General features: G+C 39.1%; 1 protein-coding gene across 5 annotated transcripts in view; it reads left to right on the forward strand.

Moving 5' to 3' along the window:
• LOC106879374 (transcription factor GATA-3) overlaps window positions 1-20,000 on the forward strand; it is a 189,854-nt gene that overhangs the window by 153,740 nt on the left and 16,114 nt on the right. The window lies entirely within an intron of this gene.

Raw genomic sequence — 20,000 nt, forward strand, 5'->3', positions numbered from 1 at the left:
TTTATTCATTCCATAGTCTTTTAATTCAACGTCTGCTGATTCAAGACTGATGTGGAGCTAAATAATCTTTAAGACATTCGCAGTGTGGTCACTGATCGTTGACACTTCTACGAATGGCACAAAAAGAGAGAATATGAACAACCTTATATTTTTCTTGCATACAACACTATTACATTACGTTTACAGCTTTATATTAAAGTAGTTTTGCATCCAAAACAATTTCATAACAGATTTCGTGAGAATATGTGGCATGTTCATATTGCGAGGTTGGAGTTAAAGTTACTGGAGCAGCAAAGTGGAGAGTCATATATTCCATCGCCGAGCCGGTAGAAAAAGCCACTTGATGACTTAGGATAAAAGGAAACACTATTGTAAGCTAGGACTTTATCAACCCTGGCTGGGTCAAGGACGAGGGTTTGTGATATTGAGAGATCCCAAACCAAACGTTTGCCTTGGCGGAATTCGAACTCAGAGAATATAGATTTGTGACAAATATCTCAAGCAATCTATCCTACGTCTAAATGATTCTGCCATTTCGCCGCCCTATTAAACACACACACACACACACACACAGACACACACACACACACACACACACACACTTATGTATGCATGCATCACTGTTATTTGTTTATCCCTACACACAGAGACACATACATACAGACAGACAGACAGACACGCACACACACACGCGCACGCGCGCGCACACGCACACAAGGATGTATATATTGCAGTGGAGACAAATTTTTCATTCCCATATGTATGTGTGCGTGTGCATGTACAGAGATGTACAGAATGTTTTAAGATAGATTTAGCTGATATTTCTAGCAGGTTGTGGATCATGTAACACAAAATTGTTGTTGTAATTGTTTGTTATAATTGTTGTTGTTAAGAATTGCTGTTGTTCTGGTTGGTTGTTTTTGTTGCCAACTCTTTGTCACGTGATGCATAAAAGTTGATTAAATTTATTAGAATTTTTTGTGCTGTGTTATTTTTTGTTTGTTTGTAATTAATAATTAATATATAAATTAATTAATTAACACCAGTTACATTTGGTTAGGTTTAAGGTGACGTAGTTCTCCACGATGGCTGCAAGCTATTCTCGCCACCACCGCCTTTCTTTCCCAGTTTACCGCCTGTGTTCTCTTGTTAATTACATAGTCATTTCCATTAGACAATTATCTACAACGCTCTTTTGATTATTAGATTCCTATATTATTTCTAAAGTTTCTTTAATAGTCCTTTAGTAAGTTTATTATTTTTAATAGTATTACTATACTAGACCATTACCCGTCTTATAAAGAGTAACTTTGGGAGAATATATTTGCCAGAATGGCAGATATCAGGACATATGACATATCATAATATAATAGTTGTAATTTAAATTTTAGCAAATGTTTTGGTGTTTATTTAAAAAGATGAAATGAATTCTAATTTCGAAAAGAAAAGTATTTATTTCCTTGAAATATAATTAAATATAACAAATTTTTCATTTGCATAATTCATCCTGCTGTGACTCCGTCATTAACGCCATCTTCTCTGCCTCTATGGCTCTCTCACTGTGTGTGTGTGTGTTGTGCGCGTGTGTGTGTGTGTGCGTGCGTGCGTGCATGTAACATTCCTTTGCTCATTGCCTGCCATCAAGTCTAGTATGTGCATCCATCCTACATCCCTTGTATTAATTCTCTCTGCATTCCTCTTTTGATATCTCCTCATTCCGTCTCTATGCTGCTAAACGTGGCTGGAGAAAAAAACCAACCAGCCAACCAACCAGCCAACCAGTGTTGATACAATCTATTATCGTTGTAGAGTTTACTATATTCTTATATTCCGATATTGGTTGCAAATTTTGGCACAATGCCAGAAGTTTTGGAGGAATGGGAAATCGATTAATCGATTCCAGACCCCAGCTGGTGCTTATCTTATCGACCCCGAAAGGATTAAAACCAAAGTTGACCTCGGCGGCATCTGAACACGGAACGTAAAGACGGACGAAATGCTGCTAAGAATTTTGTCCGGTGTACAACAGATTCTGCCAGCTCGCTGCCTTACTACAGGATGCGGCAGAAACCTCTTAGCCTCACCTTCTATATAACTTTGTTAGTTGACAACATTTACAAGTAGTAAGGTGGTGACATTGGCATAATTGTTTGAATATCGGAAGAAATTCCTCATTATATTTATCCTGAATGTTTACTAAATGTGTTTAATTCCCACCTAGGTGAAACATTTCGTTAAATTATTAACGAATTGAGTCAAGACAAGAGAGTCAAATAACGAAATTGGTATAATCGCCGACTCCTCAGCCCAAATTGCTGGTCTTGTGCTTAAGTTTGAAATGATTCTTATGACCATTATTATGTAGAGAGTCTAAGAAGAAAATGATGTGAGGAATTCTATAGAATAGTTCAGTACAGGAGTGCCAGCCATCAATCACGTGTATGATTTAGTAATATGTAACATGTTTTCGCAAAGAGCATAGATGCCCTCTTGGTCTCCTCAGACTGTGTGCGTGCAAGTGTGCGTGTGTGTGTGTGTGTGTGTGTGTGTGTGTGTGTGTGTGTGTGTGTGTGTGTGCGTGCATGTGTAGAATATCTAGTTGATGACAACTGAAGGGAGTGGGAGTTCCACTGGTACTCGTCAGGTGCTCCTCTTCAGCTGTGTAAACTGAAGTGCCTTGCTTATGGGTACAAAACTTTCATTCGATCCAGAATTGAACCCACGACATTATGATCATGAGCCAAATATCTTACCCATCAGGGGAATTCTATTAGTGTTCTCAGGATATTTTATTTGCTTTTAAACTAGAGGTTTGAGTTCGTTTTTTAATACTAGTTAGCTAATTACGTATTATAAACGCGTAATTATCTAACTAGTTTAAACCACACTTTCTTATTATCACTTGGTTCTTCGGTTAATTATTAATACAAAGAGCAAATAACTATAATTAGTTAAAATCCTAGTTGTTTACTCAACTTAATTAGTTTGTCAGGTATATTACTGTGTTGTTTTTAATTTTCTAGTTTTGTTAAATTAATTAACTTGTGTTATTGTTGGTTATATAACTAACAAGTTGCTTAATTATTTTCGGTTAATTAAAAATGTGATAACCTTTTTAATTAGTTTATTGTATATTTAATGAGCTAATCTAATAATGTAACTAATTAGTTAAATATTGAGTAGTTATAGTTCTATTTAATTATTTGTTATTTATGTTAATCTCAATAATTGGTTAAAATATTTTCATGTTATGTATTTAATTATAGTGGCGTCAATTAATTAATTTGTTCTTTAATTCTTAATTAACATATGACCTTACAACATCCTGTTTCCTGACTCACTCAGATATAAAACATCCAATGTCCCTAACATCATATACCGGTCTGTTAGCATCGCATAGCGGGATCTAAAGTGGTATCACACACCAACATCCAATACCAACATCATATATCAGCCGCTTCAATAATATCATCCACCGATATCCTATACCAACATTAAATTGTTACTTCGAATTTCATGTAACCAATTATCAGACACTTGTGTATATGTCGGATGATCGGTTATATGAAACTCTGAGTATATATATATGTCTGACTGTGTGTGTGTGTGCATGTATATGTATATATAATAGGTGCAGGAGTGGCTGTGTGGTAAGTAGCTTGCTTACCGACCACATGGTTACGGGTTCAGTCCCACTACATGACATCTTGTGCAAGTGTCTTCTACTACGGCCTCGAGTCGATTTGGGAGTGGATTTGGTAGACGGAAACTGAAAGAAGCCTGTCGTATTTATGTATGTATATGTATGTGTGTGTATATGTTTGTATGTCTGCGTTTGTCCCCTCAACATCGCTTGGCAACCGATGCTGGTGTATTTACGTCCTCGTAACCTAGCGGTTCGGCAAAAGAGACCGATAGAATAAGTACTAGGCTTACAAAAGAATAAGTCCTGGGGTCGATCTGCTCGACTAAACGCGGTGCTCCAGCATGGCCGTAGTCAGATGACTGAAAGAAGGAAAAGAATAACAGAATAATATACATGTAAACATGTTTGTATCCACACACGTATATATGCGTATGTATATGCATACATCTGCATACTCACATACATGTGTGTGTATATATATAGGTATGTATGCATATAAATGTACATACACACATATATACACACGAGCAGTACCCTAATATCTCCCCATAAATAATAATGCTGCTTTCAAACAGCATAAATACTTCCGTATGTCAACATTTTCAGTATAAATGGAAGTAAAGACCCACCCCGCCTCATCACTTGAAGCTTATAATGACTAAACGCCCACCCGCCTGTTCATTCGTCTGTCCATCCATCCACCCGTCCACCCGTCCATCCTCTCATAATACTATAGAGGAGTTATTCTTTCGAAATCCGCAAAATGTTTCGTTAAAACACTCGAAATTATTTTCTTGCGGATCATCATCATCATCATCATCATCCTTCTCCTCCTCCTCCTCCTCATCATCATCATCCTTCTCCTCCTCCTCATCATCATCATCCTCATCAGCATCGTCATCACCATCACCATCATCACCATCATCATCATCATGATTATTATTATCATTATTACTATTATTATTTTTCCCTACCAAAATTCCATGTCAATGTCCTATCATGTCATATTCAAAGAAAACTGAAAGATTCCGGCTTCACATTAATTCTCACCCCCGCTGTACCTTGCTACGCCCCACCCCACTGATACCCGGCTGCACCCATTACTGTCCACCCATCGATAGCTGAACACGACTTTCTAAAGAAACAAAACATAATATTCTAATAATATATCTCTTTCAGCCAATTTCCATAAAAATGTCTTTTCCGCCATCTTGGATGGCTTGTATGTATTTTATTTATTTAATTTATAGTTTCTGCATTTCTCTACATCATCATCGTCATCTTCTTCTTCTTCTTCTTCTTCTTCTTCTTCTTCTTCTTCTTCTTCTTCTTCTTCTTCTTCTTCTTCTTCTACTTCTCCTTCTTCCATTTCTTCTTCTTCTTCTTCTTCTTCTTCTTCTTCTTCTTCTTCTTCTTCTTCTTCTTCTTCTTCTTCTTCGTCGTCGTCGTCGTCGTCTTCTTCTTCTTCTTCTTCTTCTTCTTCTTCTTCTTCTTCTTCTTCTTCTTCTTCTTCGTCGTCGTCTTCTTCTTCTTCTTCTTCTTCTTCTTCTTCTTCTTCTTGCGTCTTCAAATTCTTCCACTTCTTAACTGTCGTCATCTTCAGCATCAGTCCTTCCCCCACCGTCGCCATCATCATCATCGTCACCCTTAACTTCCTCCTCTCTCCTCCCCTCGTCTCCCATTCTCTTCCTCCTTCTCCTCATCATCATCGTCATCATCGTCATCGTCACCCTTAACTTCCTCCTCCTCCTCCTCCTCCTCCTCTCTCCTCCCCTCCTCTCCCATTCTCCTCCTTCTCCTCATCATCATCGTCATCATCATCATCATCATCGTTGAATTGGTAGATTAGTTAGCGCATTCGACAAAATGCTTAGCGGTATTTCTTCCGCTTCTGAGTTCAAATCGCACAGAAGTCAACGGCACCGTTCCTCGTTTCGGTGTCGATAAAATAATGTATCAGTCAAGTATTGGAGATCGATTTAAATGAGTTGCCCCTCCCCTCAAAATTACTGACCTTGTGCCCCTCGTAAAACAATTATTACTATTATTATTATTTATTTTGGTTTTGTTGTTAATTTGCTCTCATTGATGTCAATAATATTTTTCTCGGTTTAAGAATATTATAATGGAATTTAGCTCCATTCCCAGAGAGAATTTACAATTGGTAATACTTGGTCCAGAGGTCTTTAATCTTTATTTTCTTCATTGTTTTAATCTAAATCTCTGAGTGTCTTCATAGAGTTCTTGCGGTTCCTGACCAAGTAATGCTTTATCAGCCATCTTTTTCTCTTTTGGATTCTTGTTTTCTTGAACCGTTTTCTCTCGTCTCTTATACATTGGTTGTTTGGGAATTAATGATAGATGGTGCAACGGACAAAATGTCATTAAGAATGATAGGCTTAATAAGTCACTCAGTTTAACACCACTACCTGGCTTTCGGGTATCTTTAACAGTGATGCTTATATTCGGACCACATGACTGGTCTCTGAATAAATCTTTAGCTATGCTTTCTTCTTTGCTGTACAATCTCTATTCTCAGTGATGCCAGAAGCGATAGTGTGTACTGTACACTTGTCTCTGATAAAAAAAAAACAAAAAAAAACATGAAATTATCTCTTAACATTAATCTTTGGGCTGCGGCCATACTGGGGTACAGCCTTAAAGGGTTTTAGTCGAACAGATCGCGCCTAGTACTTATTTATTTAAAGTCTGGTACTAATTCTATCGATTTCTTTCGCCGAACAACTAAGTTTCTTTTTTCTTATGTCATCAAATGAAAAAGTAATGACTTTTTGCCAACATAATGTGACAGTCCCAGGATAGGACGAATGTTACTGTTATTTAGCCCCAGGAAACATCGTTTCCAGCTGGTTATACGAGACAAAAAATTCTGTCCTTATATTTTCGAACAAGGGAGATCAGCACCTCTACCCCGCAGAATTTCGCATCCGCGGACCGGTTTCTGGATTATTGCTCTTTATCAGCGTAGAGTAGCTTGGTTGGCTAGATGTCGCTACTGAATTGCTGTCGAAAATATATAGATTTCAAAGTGACACACAATCACTGATCTATTTCTAAATATTTCAATTAACAATCAATTGAAAATTCTTCTGAAAATAGATTTTTCCTTTCCATTCGTTCGTGATCGATTATATAAACACCAATCCCGTCCACAGGTTGTTTCACTAAACTCCCCTCATCCCGCCTCAAATATGACCTTTGTTAAATATTTTCGTCTTCGTGGTATCTCTGAACGTCATGAGTTCAAATTTTGTTAGGGACGATGAAACAATACGCATGTCACGAATTGGGATTTTTAATAATTCTCTTACTGTATAGCTTCCTCTAAAAAATTGTGGGGCTGTACCAAAATTAGAAACCATTGTTGTTGCTGCTTGCGATTGCTGCTGTTATTTATAATGTTGTTGTTATTGTCACTGGCTTTATATTCTTACGGTCGCCATTTTTATTGGTAGAGAGTTTTTTGTTGTTGTCGTTGCTGCAGTTTTACTTTGCATTAATTTTGCTTGATTGAACATTTCTTAACGGTTTCTTATGTGTTATATCAGCTCCTTGTCTTCTGCACTTCGCATTTCTCCAGGACACACACACACACACACACACACACGTGCACGCGTATATGATGCATGTGCGTGTATGTGTAAATGTATATATATTCATTAAGATGTGCATGTGTGCACAAACACACAACTACATGAAGACATAAATGCATATATACAATTAAATGTAAACATGTCTAAACTCCGAGTAACAACGTGCGAAGTTTTGACTCCCTACATACACATAATACATATATATATATATATATATATGCATATATATATATGCGTGTGTGTATGTGTATGAAATATGTATACTTATATATACATACATATGCATATATAATTATATACACACACACACACACACACACACATATATATATATATATATATATATATATATATATATATATATATATATATATATATATATATATATATAGAGAGAGAGAGAGAGAGAGAGAGAGAGAGATACATACACACAGACTCACACAAACACACATATATGAACGTACATATATAAGTACGTCCACTGCTGTCTAACTAACAGGTGTCTATCTTTGAGGCAGTAATAATCTTCAGTGTCATTTTTTAGGGGTGGTTGAATGAGAGCGAGTGTATATGCGGTGGGGAGTGTGCATGTGAAGATGTACGTATATATATATATATATATATATATGGCAGGGTGTCGAAAAATTCTTCAATCATTGTTTTAGTTATCTTCACTTCTTCCTTGCCATTTTATTGCTGCTCATTCCATCTTACCGTTTTATTTTTTTATTCCTTATGTTTCTTGATTCCAAGAAGTTATTATTCCCAAGTAACTGCTTCCGGCTTCACAGTTGTTAAGATGTATAGAATAAGTGGTTGTGTGTGTGTGTGTGTGTGTGTGTGTGTGTGTAGAATATTTTCAGGTGTATATTAATAATTGCGTGGCCAATGTGTACGTTAAGTATTGATTTTTGTTAATGTGCATGGAATAAGCGTGTGTATGTGTTTGTGTGTGTATGTAATATTTGCATGTATATATTCAGGAGAGCGCGTACGATACTTGAATGTGTATATTAACGTGTGTAAGTGTTTGTGTGTGTGTTAATGTGCGCGGAATAACTGTGAGTGTGTATGTGTATATGTGTGTGTGTGTGTGGTAGTATATTTGCATGTGTATATTGAGATGTGAGTTAATGGTTGTGCTCAGTGCTCTGTTGTTGTTTTTTGTGAATACATGTAGAATAAGTGTGTGGGTGTGTGGGTGTGTGGGTGTCTGCGTGGAAAATGTTTTGAGCTTCTTGGCGTATTATATGTAGAATATTGTTTGTTGTTGCTGTTGTTGTTGTTGTTGTTGTTGTTGTTGTTGTTGTTGTGTGTGTGTATGTGTTAAGAGGTGTGGGAAATTTATCTAAGTACACACTAATGCGAAGAATATCTGTGTGCTGAAGTGAATGAAATATTTAGGTGTGTGTGTGTATGAGAGAGAGAGAGAGAGAGAGAGAGAGTAGAGAAGGAGAGAGAGGGGAAAGAGTGGAGAAGGAGAGAGAGGCGAGAGAGTGGAGAAGGAGAGAGAGGGGAAAGAGTGGAGAAGGAGAGAGATGAGAGTGAGAGAGGAGAAAGAGAGAGAGGGGTGGGAGAGAGATGACGAAGAGAGAGGAGAGAGAGAGAGGGAGGGGAGAGGGAGGAGGGAGAGAGATGAAGAGGAGAGAGAGAGAGAGGCGAGAGAGTGCGCATGCGCGTTAAAGTGTATGTGGAATATACCTATATGTGCCGTAGAATGTGTGTTCATGTGTAGAGTATTTTGCTGTGTGCGTGTTTTAAGGTGCGTTGAATGTGTGTGTGCGTGTGTGTGTGTGCGTGTGTGCGTGTGTGTGTGGCAATAAGCCTCATCCATTACATTGAAATAAAAGTCTGAATTTTGTGAGGAGTAAGTGGTGTGTGTGTGGGGAGGGATGGTGTTGTCATATAAGTTGATCCCCTCCCACCTCCACTTGACCGATAAAGACAAACATTGCCGGATTTCGACTGAAAACAGCAATACCGTAACACTGTTAATCCGGCATAACTGTTATAACAACGTGAACATCAACAACTTTAAAAACAACAACAAAATCCACAAAAACGACACTTGCTGTTAAAACGCTCATTTAGTAATCATTTGATTGGCTAGAAACAGCAGTCTAATCTCGCATAATTTATTGAGAGGAAGTATGTCAGTTCCATTAACATTTTTGCTGAAACTTGGAGAATGGGTAGGGAAGTTGCACTGAAGGAATTTGTTTTGGGACAAGACACATGGTTCGAATCCTTGTAGCACGGTGGACACGGTAAAGATACCAGAGAACCAGATGAAGTCTGCCTCTTCTAAACACAGACAATTCTTTTGAATGAATTCCACACGGTTTCCGTCTACCAAACTCAAATCAAAAGGCTGTATCTGAGAGTCTATGGTAAAGAATAATCACCCAAGAATATGTCTTCAAAAGATTATACTAAGGTAGTACTAAACACGGTGACATATTAGACGATGTAGTACATGACACTGGAACGACACACAAGTATCCCGCATGATGTGCTCCACCCGTAAGAACACAAGTATCCTGCCTGATGTACCCCACCAGGAAGGACACGGGTATTCCGCGTGATGTGTCCCACCCGTAAGGACACAAGTATCCCGCCTGATGTGCCCCACCTGTATAGAGATCTGTATCAATAGATGTGCATCTCTCTACGGATCGGATACGTTGGATATTGTAGTAATACAAGCGAAGAACTGTATGGTCAGTGGTATGGTCAGTTCAGGCTGACCTAGGGCTAATGAAAAAAAAAAAAAACGAAATAGACACAACTGTCAGAACTAGTGGGGGGGGGGCAACGAGTGCGCCAGTAAATAGTCGATCGACCTGCTAGAAATCGCAGCCGAATCTACTTCATATCATTCACTATTGACTTATTGACTTGAGAAGGATACATTAATGTAGTTCTCCATACACTACGGTACAAAAATATAACGGGATGGTCACGGTATGAAAACATTTGATCAATAGATTTTTCTGGGGGCTAATCGTAGTTTCAATCGCAGCAACAAATATTCGCTGCTGCTGCTGCTACTACTACTACTACTACTACTACTACTACTACTACTACTACTACTACTACTACTACTACTACTAGTTTTATACGGTGACAACAAGACGTGACCTAAATTGGTCAGGGGCGAACCAGAATCTCAAGTTTCGTTGAGAGTGTGTCCGATTTCACATGACAGTTCAGGTTTCGTTACCAATTCTGTTTGCTTTTAGGGAAATCGGACAACGCTCTTTAACCTTGAATTTTGTCAGGCACGGGAGTGGGAGTCGGTGGAGGGAGGCGAGGCCGCTTTGCACATACACATACAACACATACTACAAATAACTAATACACATAGTTACACCCAGACTACAAATAATATATATGCGCAGGTACGGCTGTGTGGTAAGAAGTTTGCCTTCCAATCACGTGGTTCCGGGTTCAGTCCCACTGCGTGATCTCAACTTTTCTAGGGGACGCATTTTTATATTTCTTTTACTTGTTTCAGTCATTTTGACTGCGGCCATGCTGGAGCACCGCCTTTTAGTCGAACAAATCAACCACAGGACTTATTCTTTTGTAAGCGTAGCACTTATTCTATCGGTGTCTTATGTCGAACCGCTAATTTACGGAGACGTAAACACACCAACATCGGTTGTGAAGTGAAGGTGGGGGACAAACACACACACTCATTCATATATATATATATATATATATATATATATATATACGACCGGCTTCTTTCAGTTTCCATCTACCAAATCCATGCGTATACTTTTGTGTTTGTGATTCCCCCCACCTCCACTGCCGTTTGACAACCGGTGTTAATGAGTTTACATCCCCGTAACATAGCGGATCGGCAAAAGAACCGATAGTATAAGTGCCAGGATTGAAAAAAGAAAAGAACGGGAGTCGGTTCGTTCGACTAAAATTCCACGAGGCAATGCCCCAGCAGTCTAATAAGTGAAACAAATAAAAGATATATATATATATATATATATATATATATATATATATATATATATATGCGTGTGTGTGTGTGTATGTATGTATATACAGAAGGAGAGAGAGAGAGAGAGAGAGAGAGAGAGAGAGTAAAAGCAGAAGAAAACAAGAGCCTAATATAAACGCATATCAGTTCATGTCACAGTTGTTGTTGTTGTTGCTACTGTTTTAGGTGGTTTCTTTATGGTAATGTTGGCGTTGGCGATGGGGAATCTAAAACAGAAGCTCCTATATATGTCGGATGTGACGGGCAGAGTGAGAGGTCAGTGTGTATGCAGACATTTTGGCTAGGAATGGCATGTCAGGATTGGTCTGACGGAGACACCTTAGCGATATTTCATCTCGAGATGCTCGACTTTTTGCCTCTTACTACATCTGATCCCTCTCCCCCACCTCGAACTCCGAACTCCCCCCATCCATACCCCTTCATAAAATCTCTTTTACTTTACTTATCTCTCTCTCCCCCCTCTCTCTCTTTCGTTTGTTTGTCGGCCTTCTACCCAGTCACCCCCACCAATTCATCCATACGGCATATGTGTGCCTGATGCCACCACCAATTGTCTGTAATTTGAGACAGCTCCGGGTAGTATGTCGAGTCAAAATGGTGACAACATAGAAGACAGCTTAACGGGTGGATGGGGCGTGAAAGAAAGAAAGAGAGAAAGAAAGAAAGAAAGAGAGAGAGAGAGAGAGAGAGACGCAGGAAAACAGAGGCTGGAAAGTGATAGAAATAGAGACAAGAGAGAGTAGAGAGAGATAAAGACAGAAACAGTAGAAAGAGTAGAGAGAGAAAGAGAAGGAGGTTTAGGTAAAAACATGTGGAAGGTAAATTGTCAAGCTATTTGCAATTACCCAATATTTTGATAATAGAAATCGTTATTTTAATTCATTTAATCAACGCTCTTCATAGAATTCGATATCTCGTCATAGCCTTCCATTGGTAAGGACTTGTTACCCTGAAAAGGTTTCATAAAACTGAAACATATTCAGAGTTTTCGCTCCTTCTTATTAAATTATCAGACACATCTAATACAACGTGTCACTGTTTAAGTTTTATACAATTTAGAATTACGAAGCTTTCTTCCTCGTTTATGTTTTTATGACAAGAATTTTTCATTAACTTTAATGACATTTCTCTTCTAATTACGAGTGTAATTACAACAAATAAATAACTCTGTTGTTGCTGTTTCGCTGTTACACTACATTAAATATAATAACCTGTGTGTATATGTATCTCTCTTCCTACACACACATACACACACACACGCACGCACGCGCATGCGCAGTTGTAAAGAAAAACAAACATTCAGAGAGTCTTGCAGTCAAGCTGATATCAAATGCCGGACAAATTGATAAAAATAAACAAGTGTTGATGGTAGATGAAATCGATAATGTCGCAGAGAGTAGTGTTCCAGCCTGGCCGCAGTATAATTAATGCGCATGCGCACATTTAGTCCATTAATTTCCACACTTACCACCACTCGCGCCCTACTCCTCCCACTACCACAAACAACACACTGACTCCATATTGGCGCCTCTACGTAGTCATCGACATGGTAGCTAGAAATAGTAGCTAAATCGCCCTCGAATCATTCTCTGAAATGAAAGGTTGATATAGTGTAAGTCCTGTATGTGCAGATAGACGGCATGGTCACGGTGGGAACCTCTCTGATCAAAGGTAATCTGCAAAAGAGTTGACTTGCAAAGAAACGACACCGATCCTGGCTCCACCATCGCTACCACCACCTCCACCACCGTTAGCGCTTACACCGTTGGAACCACCACCACCTTTAATGCCATCACACCACCACCACCATCAGCAGCACGAATCACAGTGCTCCCCCCACCTCCAATCCTTACCAACACCAACACTACACCACTATCGCCACCACCAACATCTTCATTATCATTATCATCAACTATATCAATATCAACTCTACCACCACCACCACCACCACCACCATCATCATCATCACCATCATCATCAGCAGCAGCAGCAGCAGCAATACCACCTTCACCACCACCACGAACGCCATCTTCATTACTACGCCCTCATCGTCACCATCACTGCTATCAATTTTTATACTAACATCACCTGCACCATCACCACCATCATCATACATACCACCGCCATCACCTCCACCAGCCTCGCCAGCCTCGCCGCCCCTTCTCAATCTATTCTTCTTTAATAGAACGAGACATTTATTCCTGTGTTTGTTATTTTTTGATTGTTATTCTCTAAACAAACGTCAGACTCACCACATAGCGATCACATACCACCACATACCATCACATACCGTCACATACCAACGTTAACTACCGCATTCCAAGGCCAATACAAGACACACTTAACCATCATCTAATTACCCCTGATGTGAACACGCTTATCCCTCATCCTTGGAATTTACCTTCAACAGGCAGACCCCAAACTCAGCCGCTTGATTTTCCTTTCAATCCTCCATGTTGTTGTTGTTGCTCTTGTTGTTGCATATCATCTCGCTCTATGATAATCTCGTTTAATCTCACCTAATTGTCTGTAACCTTTTAAAATCGTCCTATCAATGAATTGTGTGAATATTTCAGAAATACTTTTGTGTTGTGGATGGATAGTTTTGTCACCGAGGGGCGGGGCGGGGACTCGACCCCACCCTCCACCATTTATGGTACAGTCTTTGTACAATTCTCTCATATTCAGGTTTTCGTTATCACATACGTTTCCGTTTCTCTTTTGAATACACTCTGCTCCTTATTGTTTTCTTGGGCCCTAGCGATTCATAAACCCGGGTACCTGGTTTCCATGACATACGAGTGTCCGCGATCACAGCGTTTTTACTCCCCCCCCCCACGGGACGCTGGTCCTTTGAAGGGGTCAAAGCCAGGAATTTATAGGGGGTGAGGTGAAGAGGAAGGAAGCAAGCCGAGTACATCGACTGCAGTATTTGACTGGTACTTTATTCTATCGACGCCGAAGGAAAGAAAGGCAACGGTGACCTCAGCCGGATTTGGAGTTAAGAAGCCGGAAGAAACACCGCTAAGCATTTTGTCCGACTTACTGACGCTGCTGCCCCCTCGCCGCTCCACAATACTTACTATATCAATAATATAGGTGGGGTGGGGGAAAAGTTCAATGAAATATCTAAATTCTTGCTCTTTATGTCCAGCAAAAAGGGTTTTTCATAAATCAACAAGTTACTTACAGATAAGATTGCTCACAAAGCAGTTTGACCCTTTCCATTTGGCCTCTTGACCCAACAAGGGACCTTCACCCGCCAACAAGGACACTTCTTTATGGTAACAAAACTTGCTCGAAATAACAGCTGAGTTTCTTTAGATACTCCGCTGTCTTATTTTCTTACCTCGTGAAGTGGTGATGGTCTGAAAGGCCTTGTTTATTGTTCGGAGGCCAAAGTTGATCCGGGGATAACAACAACAGCAACAATTACGACACCACTAACAACAACATTTGGTTAGAGGCGGTGATAGAATACATATCTAAGAAAAGAATATTTCAGGTCTGCTTTCAGGGTTGCGAAGGAATCGATACAAAATTCTTTCCTTTGATTAAATAAATATCCCTACATATCACACATTCTACTAACATCCATATATATATATAAAGATAGAGAGAGAGAAAGAGAAAGAGAAGCACGGGCAGTGATGGTGTGTGTATATATATATATATGTGTGTGTGTGTGTGTGTGTGTGTTAAATTCAAATTACGAAGAACGTAAACAAACAAACAAAGTTTGCTTTAGAAGCGTTGATATGTCTTAGAAAGGGATTTTTATATTCTCAAACGCAGGATAATGCTAATAATATAGCCTGAACAGGATAAGATACCCCTATTTTGCAGAAAAAAGTGTTGGCGGCTGGCTATATATATATATATATATATATATATATATATATATACACACAAACATACGCACACACACATATGCATACATGCATATCAGTACCATGTACATGTACTAGTACTATATATATATATATGCATATATGTATATAAGTGCTATATGTGTTTATATGTGTGTGTGTGTGTGTGTGTGTGTATTTATATATATATATGTGTGTGTGTGTGCGCGTGCGTGTGCATACACATTACTTTTGTCTTTATTTTCGCCAAACAATACAAGTTACTTCACCGGCTCTTATTTACTAACATACGCAAACCCTCAAACACACACACACACACACACACACACACACACACACACACACACACACACACACTCCAATGCTGTGTTGCTGTGCGTGTGGTGTCACTGTTGCACGATGCGTGACACCCGGCCGAGAACCTCGTCTCTATCCACAAGGTCTCGTAGACGTCATAAAGACTGTGGTTTGCCCTTCTTCATTCCCCATCCATTCGGGCTCTAATTACTTGTCAGCTACCCCCTTTTCACCCTACCCCCAACGCCCCTCCCACTACACCTCACCCTGCTCCCGTCATGCTTTCAACGTACCCCTTTCCCACCCATCCCCCCTCACCCCCCCTAATTTTACTGTTTCTATTGTCTGTCACTTGGTCACGTAGCTTGATTTTCTACCAAACAATAAGGAGTCTATGAAGCGAGATGTCTGCTGCACTGTTGTACACACACACACACACACACACACACACACACACACACACACACACACGAGCAAACACACACACATATACATGCGTACATACGTGTTCATACACACATACAAACTTACAAGCGCGCACAGATACCTACACACACATTTCTATGTATACAAACGCACAAAGCACGTGTGTGTGAGTGTGCGTGCATGTTCATATATATATATATATATATAAGACGCGCGCGCGCAGACACTCCTATACACAAGCATAAATGTTGTGTGTGTGTGTGTGTGTGTGTTCGGTGTTGCTCCGTCTTTATTTCAATCTGAACGTCGGCCTCTTTAAACTAAAACACGGGTTTCTTTTGTTGTTATTCAGCTTGGCAATAAATTAAGTCAAACACTGGAGGAAAGCAACAACAATAACAACAAAAGCAAATGTATTTTAGTCCTTGGAAAGTTTTTTTGTTTGTTGTTTCTTTTTAGTTTCTTACATGCTTTAAATAGCGCATACTACTACTACTACTGCCATATACATCAGGATTTGTTAATGTGGTGGTGGAGGCGGCAGAGGTAGGGTGGATTTAAAATAATACAAAACGACCCGTCGGTGTCGTTCTTCATGAAGTGAAATCTTTACAACTGGTAAAGGAAAATAGGCCAATAATTAACTCCCTAGTGTATATTATTTATCTTTTAGCTTTATAAACGCTTAGTTAAATAACAATAACAATAATAGTAAATTGTTTCCGACTTTGATTCAAGGCAAGTAGTTTTTTAAATTTTATGCTCAAAATGAAATCGGCGGGATTTGAACTCAGAACGTAAAGGTGCTTTTTTGTTTTCGACGCTCTAACGACACAGCTAGGATTCCGCCTTATTGATTGTTTATTAATTAGACACAAGGCTTGCACTTCTGAGGAGAGTAGATTAATCGATTAAATCAACTCCAATACTTGTCCTGTGCTTTATCCTCTAGGCCCCCGATACGTAGAAAGGCAAAGTCGGCCGCGTATGCGGCATTTGAACTCAGAAAGTAGAGTGACATCGCCGATAACATCTGCTTGCATTCATCATATTAAAGACGGTTTTTGACACAGTCTTCTGGGAATATATTCAGGCGAAAATTTATAATCACTTATATCTCTCTAGTATTGCTGCCGACGTTTATATTCTGTTACTGCTAAGTTGGAAGAAAGGACAGAGCTCATGACACCCTCAGGCTGAGACGAGGGCGTTTAAACCAGGGGTTTCTCGACCATTTTTTGTCCATGGACCCTATTGATTCCTGCTTTAGTCAGGTAACCCATCACAGCTAATTGATATTCTAAAACCATTTGTATCGATACTTCTTTCAAGATTACTATTGTTTCTCATCCATTCAATAGCATTCTCCGAGGGACCATGTTTCAGGGTCTAGAAATATGTCCAATTGTGTAAAAAGTTAAGAAACCTAGTTTTTTTTCTTCCAATAAGTATATCCAAAGCAAAAATTTTTCACTAACTCCTAAGATGCTGCCATGGAACCCCCAACATTTAAATGGACACCTAGGGGTCATCTGAACCCCGGCTGAGAACCACTAGTATAGGAAAGGAATGGATAAAATGGTTACACAATTGATTTGTTTCCATAGAGCAGGGGTTCCCCAAACTTTTTAGACCATCGACCCCCAAGCATGTACAAGAAAATAAATAAATAATATAAATAATAATAATAATAATAAAGTGGGTTTGTAGCTTCAGGCATTTATCGACTCTGAATAGTCCCATCGAAACCCAGGGATCGATATCGACCACTTTGGGGACCCTTGTCATAGAGGTAGAGAAATGAGATTGCACGACAATCATGCTTGATTTTGGTGATGGGGGAGAAGAGTGGTGTTGAGGTGCTGGTGGGTAATTGAAATAAAATGGCTGCCGTATAAAGCAACAGAAATAAGGCCGTGCGTTCTGACAGAATTAAGAAATTATCGCTGGACAAGATGGCGGAGATAGTAAAGATGGTGAAGAAGAAGAAGAAGACGAAATAGAAAATGAGGAAATAGAAGAGATGTCAGAAGATGGAAATAAGAGAAAGAAAGTGAAGGAAGAAGAAGACGACGGTGAAGGAAGCTAAAAGATATTGAAAGGGGTGGGGTAAGTTAATATGAGGGACCTAGGTGTTAGTTACAACGTCCCTGTCTATCAAAGATCTCACCTTCTTCTCACCCTCTCCCCTTAGTTCCCCTCCTGCCTCTCCTCGAAGCCCCCTGTCCCGACCCTTTCTATTGATATCTGCCATGGATGTTTTTACCCACAACAGTCCTGTTTGATAAAAAAAGCTGAGAAGACCACATTGGTTAGAGTAAAAAATACCACCCACCTTTCGTGTTTCTAGCCTTCTATTGAGCCTCTCCAACCCCATCCCACCCCCAAGCTTTACCTCTTCCACCACCACCACCGCCACCACCACCCCGACTGCTATATCTGACAGCGTTGCTGACACCCGTATTGGTTTTCTGGAGCTTTTGGGAGAGACGCCACAAATTCTACGCGATCATTAAGTCAAGTCTCCGATGAAGACTAACACCAGCCACGATGACGACGACGACGACGACCACCACCACCACCACCACCACCACCACCGTGACTATCACCCTCACAATCAACATCCTTACTGCAACTTACTCCCACAGATATGTAGACTTTGTACACGGTTGTTCGACATACTAAAAACAGCAGCGATTTATCAGTTCATATATATATATATATATATATATATATATATATATATATATATATATATATATATATATATATATATATTGTATTTCGGGACGGTAATTTTTTTCTTTTGCCAAATAAACACACGCACTATATATATATTTGTTATTCACTCGTTCATTAGTTCCTATTTTAACTCATGTCCATTGTCCGGAAATCTGTCGTCACACATCTGTGACCTCACCAGCGACACTTTTCGTTTTCATGTGTACTTTTGCTCCACTTACTCCATTCTCTCTCTCTCTCTCTCTCTCTCTCTATATATATATATATATATATATATATATATATATATAAAGTCTGTGTGCGTGCGTTTATGTATGTTCTTTGGTGAGAACATACATAGAATACACAGTAAGCTTTCGCTTAGGCATAACAATACTAATATCTAGTTGTTAGAACTCAGTATACTTATGTTAGAGAGAACAGAACGTAGTGGCTCCGACGACGCTTTAGGCTGTTGCATAAGCACACAGCTCAGGGAGCACTGTTTCCTATTGTAGTTACAAGCGTAAGCCAATGTAATATATATATATATATATATATATATATATATATATATATATATATATATATATATACATGCACACACACACACACACACACACACACACACACACACACACACACACACACACACACACACACACACACACACACACAGAAAGACTTTTTTTTCAAAAAGTTAAGATTAAGGAAAAAAAAAACTTTTTAGAGAGTTTATCTTTAAGAGGGAATTTCACAAACTGTGTGTAGGCTTTAATAAATGTGCAAGCGCTTTCAGTTCTCAACGTTATCTAGCACGTGTTATGGCTATTGTATATAACGGAAGTTGTTGATTATAAATCAAAGTTGGGACAAAAAGAACATAGCAAGCTGAATCGAACAAAACACAACATGCGGAAAAATAGACGATAACATAACATAAGCGATAACAGAGACAGTAACATTACAAACAGCAGACAGGACAGAAACAAGACACACGAACCATTCGCGGGAAATTTCCTCATCAGTCGGTTTCTGGAAAGTCGTTATAGTTTCACACCCCTTCAATACCGAGACTATTCGAATCCAGCAAGGTACCAAGGACTTAAGCGAAAAGCATTAAGCTTCTGTATGTATATTTCTAGTATAAGATATAGATTCAGAGAATCGTCTAACCGTGATGTTCTGGTGATCTAGTGAGCTAACTTTCTTTATTTATATTAATTTGTGAAGATACAATGTAGAATGCCGAACATATGTATTAATGTAAACGTGTAAGCATAATTCCTTCCCCACTGAAATTATTACTACATGAAGAGGGTTGTGAAACGGCTGTAACCTTAAGGATGTCATGTGCCTCAATAAATACATTCATCTCTCAGAACTCCTGACTTTTGATGGTTTAT

The sequence above is a fragment of the Octopus bimaculoides genome, chromosome 1 (assembly GCF_046866305.1).
Source record: "Octopus bimaculoides isolate indiv1 chromosome 1, ASM4686630v1, whole genome shotgun sequence".
In the NCBI taxonomy this organism is placed as follows: Eukaryota; Metazoa; Mollusca; class Cephalopoda; order Octopoda; family Octopodidae; genus Octopus; species Octopus bimaculoides.